Source organism: Carassius gibelio, chromosome A5 (genome assembly GCF_023724105.1).
Source record: "Carassius gibelio isolate Cgi1373 ecotype wild population from Czech Republic chromosome A5, carGib1.2-hapl.c, whole genome shotgun sequence".
In the NCBI taxonomy this organism is placed as follows: Eukaryota; Metazoa; Chordata; class Actinopteri; order Cypriniformes; family Cyprinidae; genus Carassius; species Carassius gibelio.
This window is the reverse complement of record NC_068375.1, coordinates 27,248,329-27,269,838: the sequence shown is the minus strand read 5'-3', so window position 1 is coordinate 27,269,838 and position 21,510 is coordinate 27,248,329.

The following is a 21,510-nucleotide window of genomic DNA, read 5'->3' as shown; positions in this document are numbered from 1 at the left end:
TTGACATTTAATGATGATAAGGAGGAGGCATGCATAATGAGATGTGCAATGCACTACACAAGCAAAAGAGGTTTATAGGATTTTGCTATAGTTTTAGACTTTACCAAACATGCCAATCAATGGTCAGGAGTCAACATTAGTGGGAGTAAATTATTATAGATTTTTTTCGTGTTGGGTGCACTATCCTTTTCAAAAATTTCAAAGTACAGGGAGTCTAAGACAAATATGTCATTCATTTGGCATTTTCCAGCTCAGCAGTAACATAACCTTCTAAATTTTTCCTACTCATGAATTTAAATGAGACATTTTTCTCAGTATCAATGAATTTATGTAGAGATTTCTAATTAACCAAGCCAGCATAAGTGTGTGTTGGTGTGGTTGAGTGTTTGTTCATGTGCTGGAAGATGAAAATGCTGGTCTCTTATATATATATATATATATATATATATATATATATATATATATAAGAATTACCTTATTAAATTGCCCTTGTCTGCCATTACAACATGTCTACCATGAATAGATAAATCCTTGTTCTTCCGAATATGGCAAACCACTATTATTGTGTATTACCACGGAGAGTTAAACGAGTACAGATGGACAAAAGCTGATCAGAGGTTATATTGTCACTATATGTGTTCAGAAGCATGCTATGTGTGCAACTTCTTACTGTTTGAAAAGGAATGACGATGTAATATGAGCCAAAGTGCTTCAATATTTAATTTTTTTTCAGAGGCAGAGTAAATCATTTTTTAATGTGTATACTTTAAGCATATTCTGACCAACTATTCCCATTTTGTCCATTAGGATTTATCTTTTTCCTGATGCTCTTCAGAATCATGAGATGTTTTATGTACACTTACTGATCAGTGACTGAGGAAATCAATGAATATACAAAATAGTAAGAAATACAGATTGCTATTTTAGCTATTGTTATTAATTGTGGTTTGGTCCTCCCTGAAATGAGTAGTTTTTAGTTTATATACAGTTGTATGCTTTCATTCAGGTCATCTCAAGGTCAAGGTAAACTTTATCTGATTCATTTAAAGGTATTCAAGTTTTACTTGGGGGCGTTTTAGCATCTTGAAAATTATCCTTGCATGCTCAAGAAGAAAAAGCAAATGTAACCCCTCCATACTGAAAAGTTGTAGCTACATGAAATGATTGCACAAAACATAGCCTACATTTATAGTATTTTATTTGTATTTATTTGTATTTTTTTTTTTTAAGAAATTCTGAAGTCACATTCCATCACGAAGCTACCCTTTGAGGTTGTAGACATTTATTTTAAGACTTATTTTCATGCGTAACATTTGTAAAGCATGTTTGGAAATAAATCTTTTGTCATCCTGCAGAGTTCTTTCTGTGATATTTGTCATACTTTACACTGCAATATGGTTACTGCAATGAAATTACTAAGTAAAGGTTACAAAAATAATACAAAAAAATTAAATGATTGTGTTATTGCTTTTGAAATCAATAAAGGTCTCCGTACAAATAGCTTGTTCAGTTTGGACCCTGCAGGCACAGCCTAATCATTTTCGAATATAAAGATTATGATTTAAAGTAAATTAATTTATCGGTGTATTATATATTTTTTTATTTGTGATTATTTATTTATCATTATACCATAGTATTTTGATTAGGTTAACCTTTCAATTACAGATCACCTTTCTGAGTTGGGGGGGGGGGGATGTTTTGTGTATTCAGAGTTTTTCACAGTATTAAAGAGATGGATTATCATGCTAAACATGGCCAAAGTTTTAAAAAATAATTTAGAAGAATGACTGAGAATTTCTGTGCCAGAAATCTTACTTCCAGATTGGTACAAGTTTCGGACGTTTTTTTTTTTTCGATCGTGGATCTAATGCTGTAGATGAAAACGGAAGTCCTTATATGAGCATTTCTCCTGGAAAAGCGCGCCCGCGCACACACATTGACCAGAGGAGAGGGAGACCGCTCATATCAACGCGCTTCAAAATCGTCGACACTGCTGCATAGGATTTGTTCGAGAATGTCTCCAAATAAGTGAAATTTTGGATGTGAGGGAAAGTTTACCATGTTCAGCTTCCCCAAAAACCCAGCGTTACACGAGCAGTGAATACAGTTGTTTTTCCGGGGCAGAACAGTTCTTTTGAGTGACAAATGATTTAATAAACGAGGCCTAAGTCGACGCTGGATTTGCACATCGTTTGCTGTTAAAACATGGAGCCGTCACTGTGATAAAAGACCCCATTCATGTAAGTACAATTGCATCAGTCTTCTGTCTTTTGTTGGAAATCAGCACATAAGTGAATGTTAATGGCAACAACACGAAACATCAGTATTATAGCTCCGCTCAAGACACACCTCCAGGAGCTCTGCTTTTTCCGGAAAGAATCGGAAAGCTGTATTTTTCTTTTATAAATATGATAAAACTAAAGACTTTTTTGATATATGAAGGATGTAGTACTACTCTATAGGTACTTAAGATTAACACGAGATTGGATGAAACCGTGTATGTTATGTACCCTTTAAAGATGTGCTCACAGCTGATTGGTCCAATATCCATTTAAAAAAGTTCCTCCATTGTTTCTCTCCCTCCAAATTAACGCGTGATTCATTTTATTTATAATAATCATATTAATTTAAAAATGTGTTTGCATTTTTCCTATTTTTTCTCCCAAAAATTGATCTTAATGAAATGAAATAAAATGTGTCGAATTAAACACGCGAACACTGCGCGCGTTTGTGAAACCAATCGCAGTCAGCTTTGGAATTAGTGACGCCTGAAACGTAAACTTTTTCAAAGAAACATTAGGACGACAAGTAGGTGCATTTATTAAACGAGTCAGTCATTGTGGTCCATAACACTGACAATGACAAATCCGGTGTTTAACTATAGTCTATTAGAGGAATTTGAGGAAAAATCATGACGATTTGCCATCCTCTGACTGACGGATAGCATCCGAATATTTATTTCTACCACCAAACAGGTAAATCCTACTTTTCAGATAATGTACTATAATACACATAAAGAACCCATTATTCAAATAATGCTTTTGTCAAGTTCTTATAAAGATGAGCACATATTATAACGATATCGATATTGTATACAACAAGTAGCCTAATAAGTTCCGCTTCAGAAGAAAGCAAGCTTATGAATGTGAAATGCATTAATGTTGTATTATGTTGCTGCTCATTATATTTGTACACCTTGTAATCATCTTAACTGTCTTACTTCTTCCATGCCTACCTTTGCACTTTACCTTTAATAATAACCCAAACAACAACAACAATACAAATACAAATTAAAGGCTTTATTGTCAGCGAGTTTTTAGAGGTCAATGTCGTTTCCCGAAGTTTGGACTAATGTCCTTTTAGGATCTCTGAAAGGGATAGTTCACCCAAAACTAAATATCTTGCCATTACATAATAGATCTTATTGTTTTTGTTTACTGTCACATGGGTTCAGGAGAGTTGAAATATAGGATGTCTTATGAACTTCTGTTATTATAGCCTACTTTTTTTTTGCTTTTTTGGGTTGTGTTTTCATGTAGTTTTTGCACATTGATCGAAGCGGTTGTATCAAACTTTTTTTGTATTATACTTTTATTTTCGAGTTTCATATGGAATATATAAATAAATAATTAAATAAGGTTTTAAAGAATTGCAGGAATTTTCAAGAGATTTTCTATTTTATAAACCTTTATAAAACTTCCTTTACTACATCTAATGCATGAAGCACTCAAGCCACTAGATGGCATGCAGTGACTCCAGTTTCTGTGCTACCAGAATGCATAAAATACCTGTTGGATGATTTCTTCTGCAAGTTTTTTTTATTTTTATTAATTAATTAATTAGTCAAAATTGCACACCTTAATATCTTTCAAATATATTATTTAATGAATTATGTAAATAAATCATTATTACAATAAGATCATATTCATATGAGACAGGTCTGCAGTAATATTAGTTTCTGGTGAAGTTTACTTGATATAGCAACCTTCCAGTGTCCATAACACTTTCTAATTAATAAACATTAAAAGAAAAAAGAAAAAAATCCCAGGACTGGTCCTTTCTCATCTTGCACTTTCGTCACTCCTCTTTTTATTCTTCCCCTTCTGGAGCTCCTCCATGGGACTCGAGTCTGGTGAGTGGCACAGGTGTCACTAATTATAATTTACTCGACCGGCCTGGCTTCGCTCCCATGGCTCTCGACCCCGTTTCACTTGACACACTGAAAAAAAAAGAGAGTGCGCCACTAGACTGTAATTGGTCAAAGATGAAAATTTAGCCATGTGATGATGTTTTAATAATTAGCATGCTACAAAATACCCCATGCCCAATTCTATAAGTCCATGCATTGAGTCAAGCTCATTAAAAAAAATCCATCTAAAATGATCTATAAAACTAGAGAAAAGCTACCTATAAGCCATTCAGTATAGAGATATACTGATAAAATTTATATTTAATAGAACTTATTTTAGTCAGTGTTCACGTTTGTTTTATGTATATAGTAGTTGAGCTATTTTGGACAATCTCATTGACAGCTTATATTACATGTACTTTGTTTTTTATCGTCAGGAAGTTGAGTTGTTCTGTTATACATGTCAGCTATAGGACAAAAGGACTTATGGTTAGCTTTATAACACTGGGGGAAGGTGATGGGGTGGTGCAGAGGGCTGACATACATAATCCCTTCCTGTTAACACAATTCTCAACAATACAAGAGCATCAGGTAACGCTGATTGAATCTCACAGTGATAGTTGCCTGTGAATATGGGGAGCTTAGTCAATCAAAGGTGAAATTCTCTCAATTGCTCAAGCGGCTTCCGCTGCCTTCAGGCATTTCAGGGTCGTATGCCACACCGAGAGTATGCCTCCATTCTCAGGCTGAATGAATGTGTGTGGTAGTAATCATAAGACTGAATGGAAAATGCTTTGCCTGTATATATTTTTTGTCCTCCTCGTCATCTTCACTCATTGTACTGTTATGTCCTGTACATGTTCACCACACCTACACTATCTGCTTTGATCTGCTGCACAGGGTTTCCACAAAATATGGAAATTTTAAATATTTTACAGACCTGGAAAAGGTATGGGAATGAATAAAATCTCTTGAAAATCATCACATTTTTATAATGAATATGAATTTTTCTATTTTTGATTTGCTCTAGCACATTTAATTGGCTAAAATTGAGTTTTTCAGTGAATTGTTGAACTGGTTCACTGTTTGAATCACCTAAATTTAAATGATTTGTAGAAATTACAATTCAAAAGTAAATGATTTAATTTAAATGTTTTTTAAAAGTCATTTTGAACTGATTCACAAATGAGTCTGAATGATTAATTAGTGAATTGATCCGGGGTGCGTTTCCCTAAAGCATCGTAAGTTCCATCGTTACCAACATATTTTGTTTTCTGAAACCATAGTTTAAACGAACATTCACAAACAGTGTCGCAAACTTGTGTGGTTGGAAATACATCTCACGACCTGTGGTTAGAAGCGTAGTTTCTTGTTAGTAAGACATATGGATTTAAATAAATTATGCTCTTGGGCACAATAAACAGCTAACATGCAGTACAATCTATATCTTCCATTTTATTTAAATATATACATATTAATTGATAAAGTTTAGCACATGCTCAAGAAGCGCTGTTTTTGAAGAGTGCACAAATATGCATAAATGTCTAATGGCTGCGATGAATCAAACATCAAATAAATAAAAATGACCGGGAACAAAACAATAGTATATTAGTCATCATCAGGTCCCATGCTCCGTAAACCAGCATCTCAGAGATCTCAAAACAATTAATTAGCAGAAGTTTTTATGTATTTATTTTATTTATTTATTTATCTCACCCAAGATTATTGCTTTAATAGAATTGCTTTGGATGACAGGCAAATCTGTTTTAAAATAATTAATTATAATTTAACATATTACCAGTCTCATCCATTAAATCCAACATTGACCAAATGTTTCTATTTACCCAATCCTCATAAAACAGAGATTTGTTTCTGTGTAAAATATATTTGTTATTCCATATAGGAGGATTGTGGGGTGTAAAATTCTGTGTGCACCTATTTCCAGCATAATAAGACTTGTTGGTGGAATCCTGATAGCTTAACTGGAAGTTTGGGTAAATCATAGACATATCTGAGAAGGAAGAAGATACCACCCACTTCTACTAAACAAATCTGAAGGCTCTGCATAACAAAAACTCTTAAGTATTACCTAAAAAAACATTTGAAGCCACTTAAGTTTTAACAAAGTGTTCATACTCTCAAATTCAGTTACATTCAGAACACCTTCTTCGTACCCTTTGACAATATCAGATTTTCTAATACGAGTTTTGTGCCTCCAAATAAAATCAGATTTTTTTTTTTGATTGCTTATTTTTACAATACCTGAAGAGGGAGCTAAAGAGAGAGCTGGATAGCAAGTGATGTGATGTGACATACAGCCAAATATGGTGACCCATACTCAGAATTCATGCCTTGCATTTAACCCATCCAAAGTGCATACAGCAGTAAACACACACACACACACACACACACACCGTGAACACACACCCGGAGCAGTGGGCAGCCATTTATGCTGCGGCGCCCGGGGAGCAGTCTAGATAGATATTAAACTTTAGATAGAAGAATTCTCCCCTGAAAATAGATGCATCTCTCTGTAACCAGCTATTCAAGATAGCATTAATTAGCAGAAGTTATTACTCCACCACATGAGTGTGACTTCATTAAAAATGGCCCTAAATTGTTGAACTAATTGTTGGTCAAACGATGGATATGTGACTGTTCGTGACTGGCTAGTTAGATTACACAACAATCAATGCGTCGTACTATGGTGGTTAAACAGTGAGTTAGGTCATTGTACGTGAAACGCACATTTGAACAATTAGCTAATAATACTTCATTCAGTAATACTAAAAATTATTTCAGTAGCACTTATAATTTTTGAAAATAATTCAAATTCTGATTTATTTGATAATAAATCATTCAGACCAATTTGTCAGTCAGTTTAGACAATCTCAGCCAGTAATCATAAATGCATAGAAAAGTCTTGGAAATTCATTCATGTAGAAGTGTAGGGACTTAAAGTTTAATCAGAATTGACCAGTTCCTAGGCATCTCTATTCATATGGCTAAGCATTTTTCCCATCAGCCACATTTTGGGTTGGAAATGATGAGGGCAGCTGTGGCCTTATGTTTAGTGAGCCGGACTAGTTACCAGAAGGTCACCAGTTCAAGTCTCTGGTACTTTCACCTTCGTTAAATTTCATTAAAATTGTTCTTAGTCCTTCTTTGCCACCTTCCATCTGTTTAGCTATCTTTCTGAAGGGAACATGTCTAAGTCCATGTCGCTCTGCATAAACTCTGTCAAACCTCCATCTCTAGTACCACACACAGACTTACACACTCTGAACACTCACTTCTCTCACACTTGCACACCTTTGACATTAGGTATCATTCGCGTGCCCCTTGGGGTCTAAGAGGTGTTCCCTAGTACAGTGTGTTGCTGCCTCCCAGTGTGCCTACTTGTACTACGCCCTTAAAATATGTACTCTTTTGGTGAAGAACAAGTACAGTTTTTTAAGTGTGTGGTAGGGCAAGCTTTGGGACATACTATAACGCCATATAATTGTGTCTTTAACGGTCTGCTCTGATGCATAATTGCACGCATCCTGTCACTGTAAACTGGCCTGTCAGTCATCTTGTCACAGTTGACATTCTCCACATTTCATTTCTACTGTATTGGAGGGAAATGAAGTAGCACGTTGATCTCCCAGACGTGGGTCTTTAGGCAGATAACTTTGCTCATAATATTTTTGCATAATTAAAAGTTAATGGCCAAACATCTGTTTATAAATGTTCACATTGTTGTTGTAGATGAAGTAACACAAATGACATTAAATAATGTTAACAGGTTAAATATTTATTATAAGTAATTCAAACCCCTTTATCTAAACCTCTGTTCTTAACCGTCGGTCGCGCACATCTGCCATGTTTGTAGCGTATTTTCCACACTATAAGGCACACTTAAAAGCCTTTAATTTTCTCAAAAAATGACAGTGCGCCTTATAATCCGGAGCGCCTTGTCAAAATGTTGACATTCCCTTTAGCACAGCTCTAGTGGATGCATAACGCAAACCCAGTCAAACGTTTGACAGTGTCTTCTATTCTGTGCGCCTTATAATCTGGTGCGCCCTATATATGAAAACAGTTCTAAAATAAGCCATTCATTAAAGGTGCGCTTTATAATCCGGTGCGCCTTATAGCACGGAAAATACATAAAACATTTTTTTAACGTTTTTTATTTGTTTGTAGTTCTGAACAGAATCATTCGTCAAAGCGCAATGGACTGTGGGTAATATTAGCCATCAAAGTGTGCACCGATCCAAAAATCTACCTGAAACAGTCAACCATCCAAGGACTTCTGGCATACTCTTTACAACATACTATGATTTGGGACACACTTATTTCAATCTCACATACTATTTAGGATGGGTAGTATGAACATTGGGACACAGGGTTGGTCTGTTATTCGCACGCACAAACCCTGGCAAAGAACTGGAGAAATTGCAAGAACAGATACCAAACTCTTTTTCATGAAACATAATTCTGAACAATTCAGCAAGGAATTTAACTATCTACAATTTAAATTAAAGAGACATTTTAGTGAGCTGGAACATTGTGTGTGGGCTGAGTTTTATGTTGCTGACCAGACTATACTCATCTGGATCTTACTGACCTGGAACTATCTGACCTTGTCTGGCTGCAAACATCACCAAGCCAGCACTTTCCAGAGAGACAGAGTTTCTTTTTCCTTCACTCTACTTATTTAAACCTCACATTCCCTCTTGATTTTTTACAGAATAAATAAAATTGCTTTGCCGTCTAATATTAATATTAATTAATACGTTAATTTTTTTTTTAAGAAATGTACTTTAATTCAGCAAGGATGTGTTATTTTATAGAAGTGCCAGTAAAGACATTTATAATGTTACAAAAGTTATGTTTCAAATAAGTGCTGTTATTTAGAATTTTCTATTCAAAGAATCCTGAATAGTAATGTATCATGGTTTCCACAAAAGTATTAAGCAGCACAACTCTTTGCAACATTGCCAAGACTAAGACATGTTACTTGAGCACTAAACCAGCATATTACAATGATGTCTGAAAGATCATGTGACTGAAGAATGGCGTGATGGCTGCTAGAAATGAATTTTTGACATCACAGGAATAAATTACATTGTAAAATGTATTCAAATAGAAGACAGTTATTTTAAAATGTAGTAATATAGTATTACTGTTTTTAATTAAATTAGGGCAGCATTGATGAACTTAAGAGTCTTGAACAGAACTTACTGATCCCAAACATTTGAGCAGCAATGTGTGTAGACATTTAGAAGCTAAACGCATCTTTATATATATACACTAGAGCCCGACCGATATATCGGCCGGCCGATATTATCGGCCGATATGAGCTAATTGCATTTAAATCGGCATCGGCGTTTATAACGGCCGATGAAACATGAGAAACAGTCTCATATTCTTCACTCATGTTATGAGTGTTGCATAGTTTGCCCACCAGAGGGCGGTCTGCAGCTCCAGAGTTGCAACAGCGCCAGAAATCCACAAAGAAGAAAGCGATCAGCCAAGCCACCCAGGTGAGTCTGTCGTTCGTCATGTGAAATGATTGTAGATTTAGTTCATACACTGTATATAAAAACGGTGTGGTAGTTCTAGTTAACGGTCCTATCATTATCACTTCTAAATATTCTGTAACATCACTTACAGCCGCTAATGCATTGCTATATTAGATTAGCCACAAAGCTAATACCATGTTTATCAGTGGAAGAGCGCGAACGTTAATAAGAGGTCGAACTATAAAGTTAGCGTTTAGTGCTTATTCTATTGCGGTGTGTTTCCCACATAATGACCGCGTAATGGGCCTTTCACACAGGACGCGGTATGCACAGCGCTTGGCCGCTGGGTTTAGCATTGCCCTTCAGATACAACGCGATTTGCCCTGCTCTGCGCTATGGCGTAGGCGGAGTTTTAAAAACTTTTAGCGGGAGCTCTTTCATAGTCTGTTGTTCCTCTTTTCGGTCAGCAGCAAACATGTATCTGTCCCGTTGTAAGAAGCGAGCGATATCGCTAGTCCTGCTGATGAGAATTAAGAGAGAAGCAAGGAAGAAGAGGCTACCCTCAGGCCCAGGGAACAATTTGGTGAATTCAGGCTGGTTACGTTACTCTAACGCTAATATAGCTTCCTTTTTAGCAGGCCCCTTAAATGCTTGCTATTAACTTGTTTGAAGGTGGTTCTTCTCAAAATTGACAGCGGTGTGTTCATGGCACTAACGTTAACCATTTTGATTCAGACTGCACAAAGAGAAGAGGAGAAGATATACGGGTCCGTTGTGAATGTGTCTGTGAGAGCAAATATAGTGTAGTTACAGTAACTACAGTAGGTGCGTCAGAAATGATTAAATCAGAGGGGACATGTAAATAAATGTGAGCTGAACAAGCGCTTTTTTCTTTTCTTTTTTTTTCTTACATATTGTTTCAAAGCAGCTTTACAGACATAACAGGAAAATGTTGAAATAATATTGTTAAATATAAGGAGGTTAATACCTATTGCTTGACAAATAAAAAAATATATATATATTTCTCATTTTTGCCTATGTAGGAGATCCCTGTTTATTATTATTATAATTCTAATGATGACATGAGTAATGATACATGGTGATATTATTAATACACATGCTTATTCTTTCTATGTCTCTCTTTCTGCCCTACAGATGGCTGAAAAAGGTGAATGATGTAGCAGCAAAAGTGTGGGACTACTTCTGCAAATACTTTAACTTTAACTTTAGTATTATAATTTATTTACAGTACACACACAGACTGTTAAAATCAGCTTCAACTGGAAGAAAGTAAAAGTGTTAAATGTTTAAAATCAGACTGTTTTTTGATCGTTAAAAAATATATACTTTTGATGTGCAATTGTTTAGTGATTGAGACCGTAATCTAAGGCTTTTTTTTACATAAATCCCTTCTGGAAAATGGTTTATACAGCCCACATACATAGAACAGGCAGATATTTTGCCATTGAATGTTATGTAAGTGCAGCTTATAGGAAATGGGTCTAATATCCAGTTTATTTTCAAAATCAAAATATCGGCTTATAAATCGGCTCTTTTCGAGTTAATATCGGCATCGGCATCGGCCCCCAAAAATCCATATCGGTCGGGCTCTAATATACACACACACACACACACACACATATATATATATATATATATATATATGGACTCCGCTTGTCTGGCTGACTATTTAACATTACCCTTAGAGCCACTGTCATCCCAGCTGTACTAGTCACAGTCTGCATGTAGCTGTCCTCAGTGTTCTGCTCATTGCTATGAATCAGCAAAGCCAGTAGAGCACAGTACAAAACACAGACAGAATGTTCTGTCTGCTCGCTGGATTACTGGAGCTATTTCCAGATAGCACTCTGTACAGTTTTCTTTCTGCCACACATACACACAGACAAGGTTTTTAAGGGCGTCCTGCCTCTGGGGACAGCTGTGTCTCTCTGAGTGAGGCTCACTGAGCCATGGCTCCTATACATTCATGTGTGAAAGCAGTGATGGCTGCGTATATGTTTGTGGATACCTTAGTGCTGGCCAGTCTTGGGATGCATGAATTCTTAGATCCTAGATTGCTGTAATATTTCTATTACATGCTGGACTCTAATGCTTCATACATACAGCAGACATGACCCGTTCAGCCTGATGAAAGACCCAATCAGATCAAAAGAACTGTGAATGGCAGCACTGTGTTCAGAGATGGTCTTGACAGAAGCTCTGGGTGTGACCATGTTTGGTTTGACTCTGGGATGTTATGTGCTTTATCTGCTGTCATATAGTTAGACTGTATGTGTATATATAAACTTGCACACTATGTATGTGTAAATGTGGGTCAGGAAAAAAAGAGGAGATTATATGCAGACAGATCCGCTCTTGGTGTCAGGGCTGTGGGATATATTAGATTGAGGGATTTCTTGGACAGACACCAGAGAACATTCAAATTGCCCTCAACCACACATACACACAGTTCAGGATGTCCTCATTCATTCTCTATATGCGACACACTTACATGCTATATGTGTAATGATGCTGAGTCCTGACAATAGTGCAGGTGCGGTTTAGTAATCTCCATTTTTTTTTAGTCCTAGGTATTATGATTTAGATCAGAGAGGATGTGATGGGAAGATAATAATGCTATTTGAAGACAAAAGATAGAGCATGATTTATTAGGATATGTATGGATTAATAATAATAATAATAATTCTTTACATTTATATAGCGCTTTTCTAGACACTCAAAGCGCTTTACATAGACAGGGGGTATCTCCTCATCCACCACCAGTGTGCAGCATCCACCTGGATGATGCGACGGCAGCCATATTGCGCCAGAACGCCCACCACACACCAGCTTACTGGTGGAGAGGAGACAGAGTGATGAAGCCAATCAGTAGATATGGGGATTGTTAGGAGGCCATGATGGTCAGAGGCCAATGGGCGAATTTAGCCAGGATGCCGAGGTCACACCTCTACTCTTACATAGATATGAACTCATATACAGTTTATAGGTTCTGTTTTACTGTAGTTATTGTTGGCACAAAAAGTTTGGAGTTTTTATCAGATCAGAAAACTTGATAAGGGAAATTCTTTAATAAAAGGAAAGAAAAAACAAGTTTTTTCAAACTTACTTTTGCCTACATATCTAAATGTGCAACACGTAGGGTGACATTTACATCTGTGACCTGCATGGACCAAAATTTTCTGTCAGCAAGTTCTCTTTATTTGCTCTGTTCCTTGTGAACATATGCAAGTTGAAAAATGTGCTCATCAGTCTCACATTCAGATCATAAGATGACATTTTTTGTCTCTAAATTACTTGAATGGTAAGATGTATGCTGTTTTTATACTTTTGTGTCTGTCTGTTGTACCTAAAAATTAGATTAACATGTAATTGACATGTTTCTTCTTCTCCAATATCTTTTCTTTCCTGTGGCACCAAGTAAGTCAGGACTGCCATTGTTACTTTCTCAAAAAAACAAAACAAAAAAAAAACCCAGACATGTACTGGCAGAATTCTACACACTGTGGGGATGCAAATTAAATACAGTGCAAACAGTAACTTATAATTCTTCCCTGTACTCACACATGCGCTGGAGTTGCAGTGGACTTTGGACTGTACCAGATGGTTTCTGAGTCTCTGAGAGGGGAGGGCAGACGAGCAGAGTGGAGCGGAGCAGAGGAGGGTGGGGGGTGGAAGAGAATGCAGAAAAGTGGCAGTGGTCTTTTCACTGAGCGTTTGTGTCTGGAGCGTTCACTAGCTTCTACCACTCTCTCGCTCTTATTGTTGCTTAGGTTGGAGCTTGAAACTGGATTTAACTGACTCCTTAGAAGGAAAGTAAAGTGAAATAGAGAAGCAGAGCAGAACGTGTGCTGTACATGTTTTTCAGATATCTCATGTACGAATATAAAGAATGGTCACAACACCAAACAAACGGATGAAGTTGAGGAATTGTGGGTAAGTAGATTTCTGGCTATGTGCTGTGTGTATGTTTGTGAGGTTACGTTTGGGGAACATAAGCATGTTTTTCTCAGTACAGTTTTTCACTTCATGGCAATGGGAGGGTCTAAAGTTAGCACACACGTTTTCTTCATCTAAACACGTGGCGAATTAAATGTTTATATTGACAAATGTAACAGTATTCCACTTTGGCGGCCTTAGAATCTGTTTAGAGGGGTAAAAATGCTAAATTTGATTAGACAAATTAGACAGTTGTGTTCGATTTTCACATACATATTTTATAAAAGTATTACATCATGTCTCCTGTAAAATATTGTGACCCATGTACAGTGGTATTACTACTTGTACAAATATCTGTGTGTGTGTGTGTGTGTGTGTGTGTGTGTGTGAGACAGATACTTATCAGTTTGTATGTGTGTTAGTGGATTTGTATTAATCCTAACAGAGGGGCTGCTCACTGCTGCAGTGTATGATGTACTCAGCTGCCGTCTTTCTCCTCTCGTCTGTGTCTCCTTTGTTCAGACGTCCAGACATCTACTGCATCCAGAAATAGAGACTTTCTCTCTTTCTCTCCCTGGTGTTTTGAGGGGGCACACTCAGAGACACAGTTTCAGACAACATCAAAGCGGTTCCTCACAGCTGTCTGCATGTGCTGCCGGTTGATTGATAAGCCAGGCGATGTAAGAAAAAGCTCTGATTCGTTCTTCTCGCTCTTAATCCATACAGTCGCTCATCAGTTACTTGCTAAAGGGCTTTGAATTGTTTATGCTCATGCTGCATTAGCGACGTGTGCAGAGCCTGCAAAAGTTGTCGGGTAACTTTTTGTACGAGAGTATGGTTGGGTGGTAATCTGAACGAGCGTTTGGAAATATACACCATGTCCAAGAGGATATCCTGAGGGGAAACCACCTAAAATAGCCACTTCGTTTCAATCTCTTTCAATCTCTTATCACAAGTTTTGAGGTTATGGAGAATGAAAGAATGTGTGGCTGAGAAACTGATAAACGACAGAGCAGAAAGGAGGGAGGTAGTGATAGATTAAGAATGAGGGAGAGAAAAGGGCTCACTAGGAAAAGAGACACATGTGGTCTTTGCATGCCGTGAATTCTTAGTGGCTGACCCCTTTGGAAAATAACAACAGGCACATGTGAAGGTCATCCAGACATCATCATCTTCCCCTCATGCTGATCGCTCGCACACACACACCACTGGTCAAATAGAGGAATTTCTACACTTGTGTCACTCACAAACCTGTCTGTCGGCACTTAATGAAACCCACAACTTCAAGTTATTAGAAAGTGTTTCTTGTTGTGTCTGATTAGGTCTGATTTCCTCCCTTTCCTCCTCTTTTTAATCTGATTAGTTCTCGTGTCTTTGCTCTGCTGGCTCAGCTGGCTCCATCCAAGGAGCGAGAGGTCATGATGACTCCCATTGTGTGCATCAAAGCAGACAATGAGGTCATTAGGGACCTTTAGAGGTCAAAGTTCAGATTACGGGCAGGCTGTGCTCTTGGTTGGATGTTGCTTTGGTGGGTAAACTGACTTAGATGACGACTGGAGAACCCATCAGATTAGAGTATAATTACTGTAGGTATTTCTTGCAGATCTGCATTTTCGAAAAATCTAAATGTCCTTTTTTAATGAATAGGTGTTGCAGTTGTAGAAAGTGTGATTTATTTGTTATGGGTCCGTGGTATTTTTGTAAGTACTCTCCTCCCCTTTTTACCTTTGCTCCATTTCTGTCTTCCAATGCTGTTGCGCAATGTCTGAAGTTTTCACACACTGCCTTGCAAAAAATAAATAATTTAAACCAGCGTGTTTGGATACAATTAATGAGAAATCATCTATTGTGCGTATATGAAACTTCTGCTGAGTTGTATGAGCCCTTTTATGTCAGGTTTACAAGACTTTAAGAAATTAAAGCCTTATCATTTCATGGGACTAGCATTCATAATTTAATTAACATTTCAGGCTCTGAAGTGAATTGGAAGCCCTGCTGGGTTCACCACATGATTTCAAAATCACTGTTGATGGAGAGTAACTTGACCTCAGCCAATGGCATGGCTCCGAGCTGCTATAATCCCTCCCACATGTAAACAATGGCATGTTGCCCAGAGCAACTGCCAAAACCGTCATGCACTGAACTGACCGAAAGTGCCTTTTCCCATCTCTCTCTCTCTCTCTCTCTCTCTCTCTCTCTCTCTCTCTCTCTCTCTCTCTCTCTAACTCATATTCTCTTACTCTACTTTTTTCAGTTGTTAGTTCATATGAAGAGAAAGAAGAGTTGCACCTGTGGGCAAAACGCTTTTATGTGGGCCCTTGTATTACCAGTTATATTTGCTTTGATTTAACAACAAAATACATATACTTTGTTATTGTTTTATTGTTAGCTTAATTTAATGTTTTTATAATTTTATCTAGATAATACCAGTAATAAATATCGTAATTGCTTGTGTCCCATTTGGGTAACGGAGTAAATCTACTTAATTGTTTGCAATACAAAGCAGCACTTACCACACACACACACACAAAAAAAACAAGAATCAAGTTGATCCATAATTAGCAAGTGCTTTACAATTTACTTTCTATATTCAGAAGAGAAGAATGTGCTGACCGAAGCTCAGCTAGCCCCATGTGTTGACCGTCCTATGCATTAAAATTCAGCTCTCAGTTAATATATGCAAAAGAGCTTAAAAGATTGTTTGGGCTAGATGAAGTCTGACAGGCTGTATTTAAATATAGTGCATGGTGGCTAGAACAGCAGCAATGCTGGAAATACATTGAGGACTGTTCGATTTGCCAATATAAATGATCCCAGATGTGTTCAGCTTCTAAATGTTCATATGAAATCCATTCAACCATTCAAAAGTCGGGGTCGATAAAATTTTTGTAAGTATTTTTAAAATAAGACTTTTAGGTCCAATTTTGAAACTATACAAGGAAAAGCAGTAACTACAATTTAAAATAACATAAATTAAAATAAAATAAATAATTTATGTGATGGCAAAGCTGAGTTTTCAGCAGCCATTACTCCAGACTTCTGTTACATAACCCTTAATCATACTAATATTCTGATTTGGTGCTCAAGAAACATGCTAAGTACCAGATACCGTAATAAGATAATGTTAAATTTATCGCATGGAAACTTTCGGGAGATTACTCCATACTCTGTTCAACAGAAGTAGACTGTGTGATCTCATTATAATTGGCTAAACACAAACATTAATGATGCAAGCAGCTGTCAGCTGTAAGATCAGAGGAGAATTCGGAAGAAAACAGGACAGATAAACAGAAAGAGAGACTTAGAGTTCAAATCTGACACGGTTTGCTGTGTGGTAGATGAAGAAAGAGAGAGTGAGACAGAGATGCCTAGGGCTAAGTCTGACCCAGCTTTGTAAAAATACCATCTATTTCTTCATAAACTCAAACACACTCTCATCTACTAAAGATACTGTTTATGTCCCTGTGTCTCCAACCAAAACAGGGGCACAATTCTCCATCCAGTTACTAAATCAGAAGTAGTGTGCTTTAAATTACACTATGGAGTCCTGACAGTGTTCTTATAGGTTTTTTATTAGACGTATAGTATTTTTTTATTAGATTAAGAAGGGCTGTGCATCCACATTCATCCCAGAATAGTGCAAAGAATAACAGGAAGTGGGTTTCCACGGTTGCAGGGGTCAGGCAGGGTCAACTAGAGACTAGAGGAGTAGAATCGGAGCAGCTTGTATTTGTACCGCACAGATTCTTGAGGATCATTTGACAAATGGTGTGACAAGGACACCTAGTTCTTCTCTAATGGTTTGGTCTTTCTTCATTACATCACACTGATCACAGAGCTTATGTGTGTGTTTATGGTTGTGCATTATAAGCGTTAGTGATGCAAATTCTCACCTATGAAAATATAGTCTGTCAGTCATGCAAATGAGTGCTTTGTATTGTAAAACATTTCCTTTTATAGGGGAGTATGTGTGGCTTTTTTCTTTCAGTACTCAACAAAAACAACACAACACAATGACACAACAATAAAGAGAAACATTGAATTGTTCTCTAATATCTCAGGAAATTTTTCTGTAATTGAATATATTTATTGTGTATTGTAAATTATAAAGGTTTTTTATCATTATGCATGCTCATTTCCCATATTTTTTACGTCAGGATTAGCTGAGTTGTCCTATAACTCTTGCTTGAAGGTCTTTAAAAAACACTATTAAATACAAATCTTAAAACAAATATACAATTTTACACTTCGCATTACAATGTTGTGACGTCAAAATGAACATGTAGAATTAAAAATTATTGATTATAGTTTTTATTTTTTTATATTGTCCATAACAAGAATATATCGGCCAGCTTTGTAATATTTGTGATAATGTTTTATTAAAACGTCAACTTTGTCTTTTCTGCTAAAAAAAAAAAATATTTTCTCAGGGAAAATAAAGATTCCTTAGGAGAAGATAATTGATAATTTGATAATTAAGCATTTCATAAGAATGGTTCATATTGATATTACTGAAACCTGAAACTTATATATGAGTTTCCTAGTGTCTTTTCAGAAGAGTATAATCAGAGAAAACAAAATCTAGTCTCAATGCTGTCTCATAGAAACAACTGTTATATTCTTATATAATATTGTTATATGTACTATGCTGCACACATACGTAATAAAGAGATATAATTCTGTTTTTCTTTCCAACAACAAAGAAACGAATTGTAAATAGCACACTCCCGGTTTTCTTCCAGCTCCCCGCAGCACTGCTTTAGGGAGGCACCACAGAACACGTTCCAGGCATTTTTCTAAGCAGTAAATCCAACCACAGAGAGAAATCACATTCCAGTGTTAATTCACAGATTCATTTAGATGAAGCAAACTCTCTCCTAAACGTTCGAGCACAATCTAATGTTTTTCATAAACATCGTCTTTTGTGTTCCCTTTGTTATCCAGCTGAAGGGGCATATTTTGCAGACCAGAAACGGTCACAGTGTGTTTGGTCATTTTATCCAGCAGAAATGTCTTCTAACACATCATTAGACTTACAGTATGTCTTAGGAAAACACGAGAGTGCCTTTCTGACTACATTACACATGACCGAACGAGAGCGTGTGTAAGGAAGTCAGCCAGGGCAGTTGAAGAAAGCCAAGTGACCGCTGTGTTTATTTTATTTTAGTATGTAGAAGTCCAGAGAAGCATGTGGTAAATCATGTACTGGTACTCACACAAAACTCACACTTGTACTGTAACAGTTAAAGTCAACATGAAGTGCTGTTAACAACATGTTAGTTCTAGAATGTACATATCATTATAGAAGTAACAGGAATTCATGTTCAGTAAAGTGATTATTATTGTGTGTATTTTTAAGTGAAACATAATACTCAACCAGAAAATATTGAGTGGAAATTTTGATATGTTTGAATCTGATTGGATGATGAAAAGTCAGAAAAATCTATTCAGAATACAAGTTTGCTAAAACAATGCCTAAGTTTACTTGGCTATTTATTAACACCCACAAGGCCTAGGTGTTTTATATTTTGGTTAAATAAAAAAAAAAAAAAAAAAAAAAAAAAACATGAGCTGATAAATTGTTCATAATAAAACCAGGACTCAAGAGCATGCGATACAGCACTAGACTGTCTAGACAGAATACATTTAGATTGACTTTAAATGCTATTCTGGCCGTATTTAGAGTAGACCTTTAAAGTATCTGCTTAAAGTGAAATCTTGGAATGGCTTGTGTCTTAAAAAGGCTTCCTATTTTCAGTTAGAAAATAAATGTGAGACTGGAAACCCAACTCCCCTCAAGACATCCATTTCAGTGGAAACTGAGAAGTCAGAATAATACCAGTAACAATGAAAGAGCCATGAGTTCCCTTGAAGAGGTAAATGACAGAGGTGTCCATTCTCAAGCCAGAAAGAGAAAGAACAGGTTTGGAATGTAGCTTTACAGGCAACATGTATTTTGATAAAGTTGCAAGACTTTTGGCCACAGTCCAAACGCAAATTCATTGAGCAACTTGAGTGGTATTTTTTTTTTTTTTCATTCCTTTTTGACATTCACTGGTCATCTAGAGCCACAGAATGTCTCTTATTTTACCAAATGAATATTTTAGAGTACAAGCAGTGTCTGGGACATGATGTGTTTACTAGCATAATAATTAGCAAGGGTCAGTGTTTTCCCTGCATTTGTCAGCTGCTAAGGAAATGAAGGAGCCAAACATGTGCACATATGTGTGTTTGCTGGTGGTGTCAGATGGAGAAGGCATGTGTGTTTCCTCCAAGAGTGGCCTCTGCTGAGCGTGTGTGTGTGTGTGTGTACGCATGTATATGAATGAACTTGTTGCACTGCGGTTTCCAGGGTCAAAGAGTGCAGCGTTTTCAGAGCAGCACTGTATGTTTACAGAGCTCATGCACATACATACAGAGAGACATACATTTACACACTCACCTACCCAGAGAGGCCTCTTAGGAGGGGAAACCAAGTTCTTTCTCTGTAAAAGCCTACAGTTTTGTACCATTTGATTCTTTGTGTTGTCCTGTTAATGGAATATTCTGGGTTCAATACAAGTAATCTCAATCACGGTGTTTGATTAATAATGATTAAAATGACTGATTGTAAAAAATAAAAAAATTTAACTTTGAGTTACACTTACAATAAAAGTAAATGGGGTCAATTTTTGAGATATTAGAAAGCACAGAAAGTGATGCTTAATTCTAAAAATCAATTCTTTAGTTAAAACGTGTGTATTATTTGAGCTTTAAAGTTGTCATTTTCGCAGTCCTTTTAGGGTTTTATGTTGTAATGTCAGAGAAGTTGTAATTTTTTCCCAAACTGAAATCATGTTAACACACAGTATTTTAATGGATTTTTTTCCATTAAATATTGTTGATTGAGCTTAACTTGTACCGAGTGAAGAAAATTGCTCTTAAACTGCCTGAAACAAACTTTCTAACCTGTCTAGTAAAGACAAAAATAGAAAGATCAAACATGGATCAATACAATTCTCAAGTACGTGTAAATCTGTAAAGTAATTTTGAACCTCTTGATTTTTGAACTGAAGCAACTGAAATCTAACTATGCCTAGATTTCTGAAAATGTATGGAGAAAAAAAACCTTTACCTTTAAAAGATAAATAAGTTGAAAGTTTGAGACCAGAGAGAAAAAGAAAGGGCAACTACAAGAAAAAAAGAAATTTGACCGTATTGAAAAACAGAAACAGTCAGACTGTCAAAGGCTCTATTGTCTTTACTTTGCTCTGGACTCAAGACATCCGCATAGTTGTACCTCTCCATGGGGCCTTTGCACAGCTGTGTGTGTGTGTGTGTGTGTGTGTGTGCGCATCCTCCTACACAGTTTGAGTTACAGTGTAACTGTGTCAGTGTTTTCTCTAGGAAGAGTGTTTGCTTACAGGCTGCTGGAGAGGCCCTTTTGTTTAACTTTGTGAAGAGGATCATCCTCAATGCGAAGGTCTTCAACAGTATTGTACGCTTACTCTGTGGTGTAGTCAATGAATGTGGCAAAAAAAAGAAAAGAAAAAAAGATCACTTCTGTGGAAAGAGACTGCTGCCTTTCAGGACTGTTTGGCAGTCATCTTTTCTTTTTGTTCTCTGAGCAAATTCTAAATCTGTTGCACAGATTTGTTAAGGCAAAGACACATGACTTTTGTGACGCTTATCTAGGACTTGTTTTTTTGGAAATGTTTTATCATCAAATTTGAAGTGCTTCTTACTGAAAAACAAAATAGTTCAACCACCTGAAGCAAGAATATTTGTAGTAAGAATAAATGTACATTTCTTTCTTAGTTTTGGCATTTCCAAACACTATTGTTTTTTTGTTGTTGTTGTATTTACTATATGGTGTCCCTAAATTTACAAAGACACATGCAAACCTGTCTAATGTATTTTTGCCCAGTTTTTTGG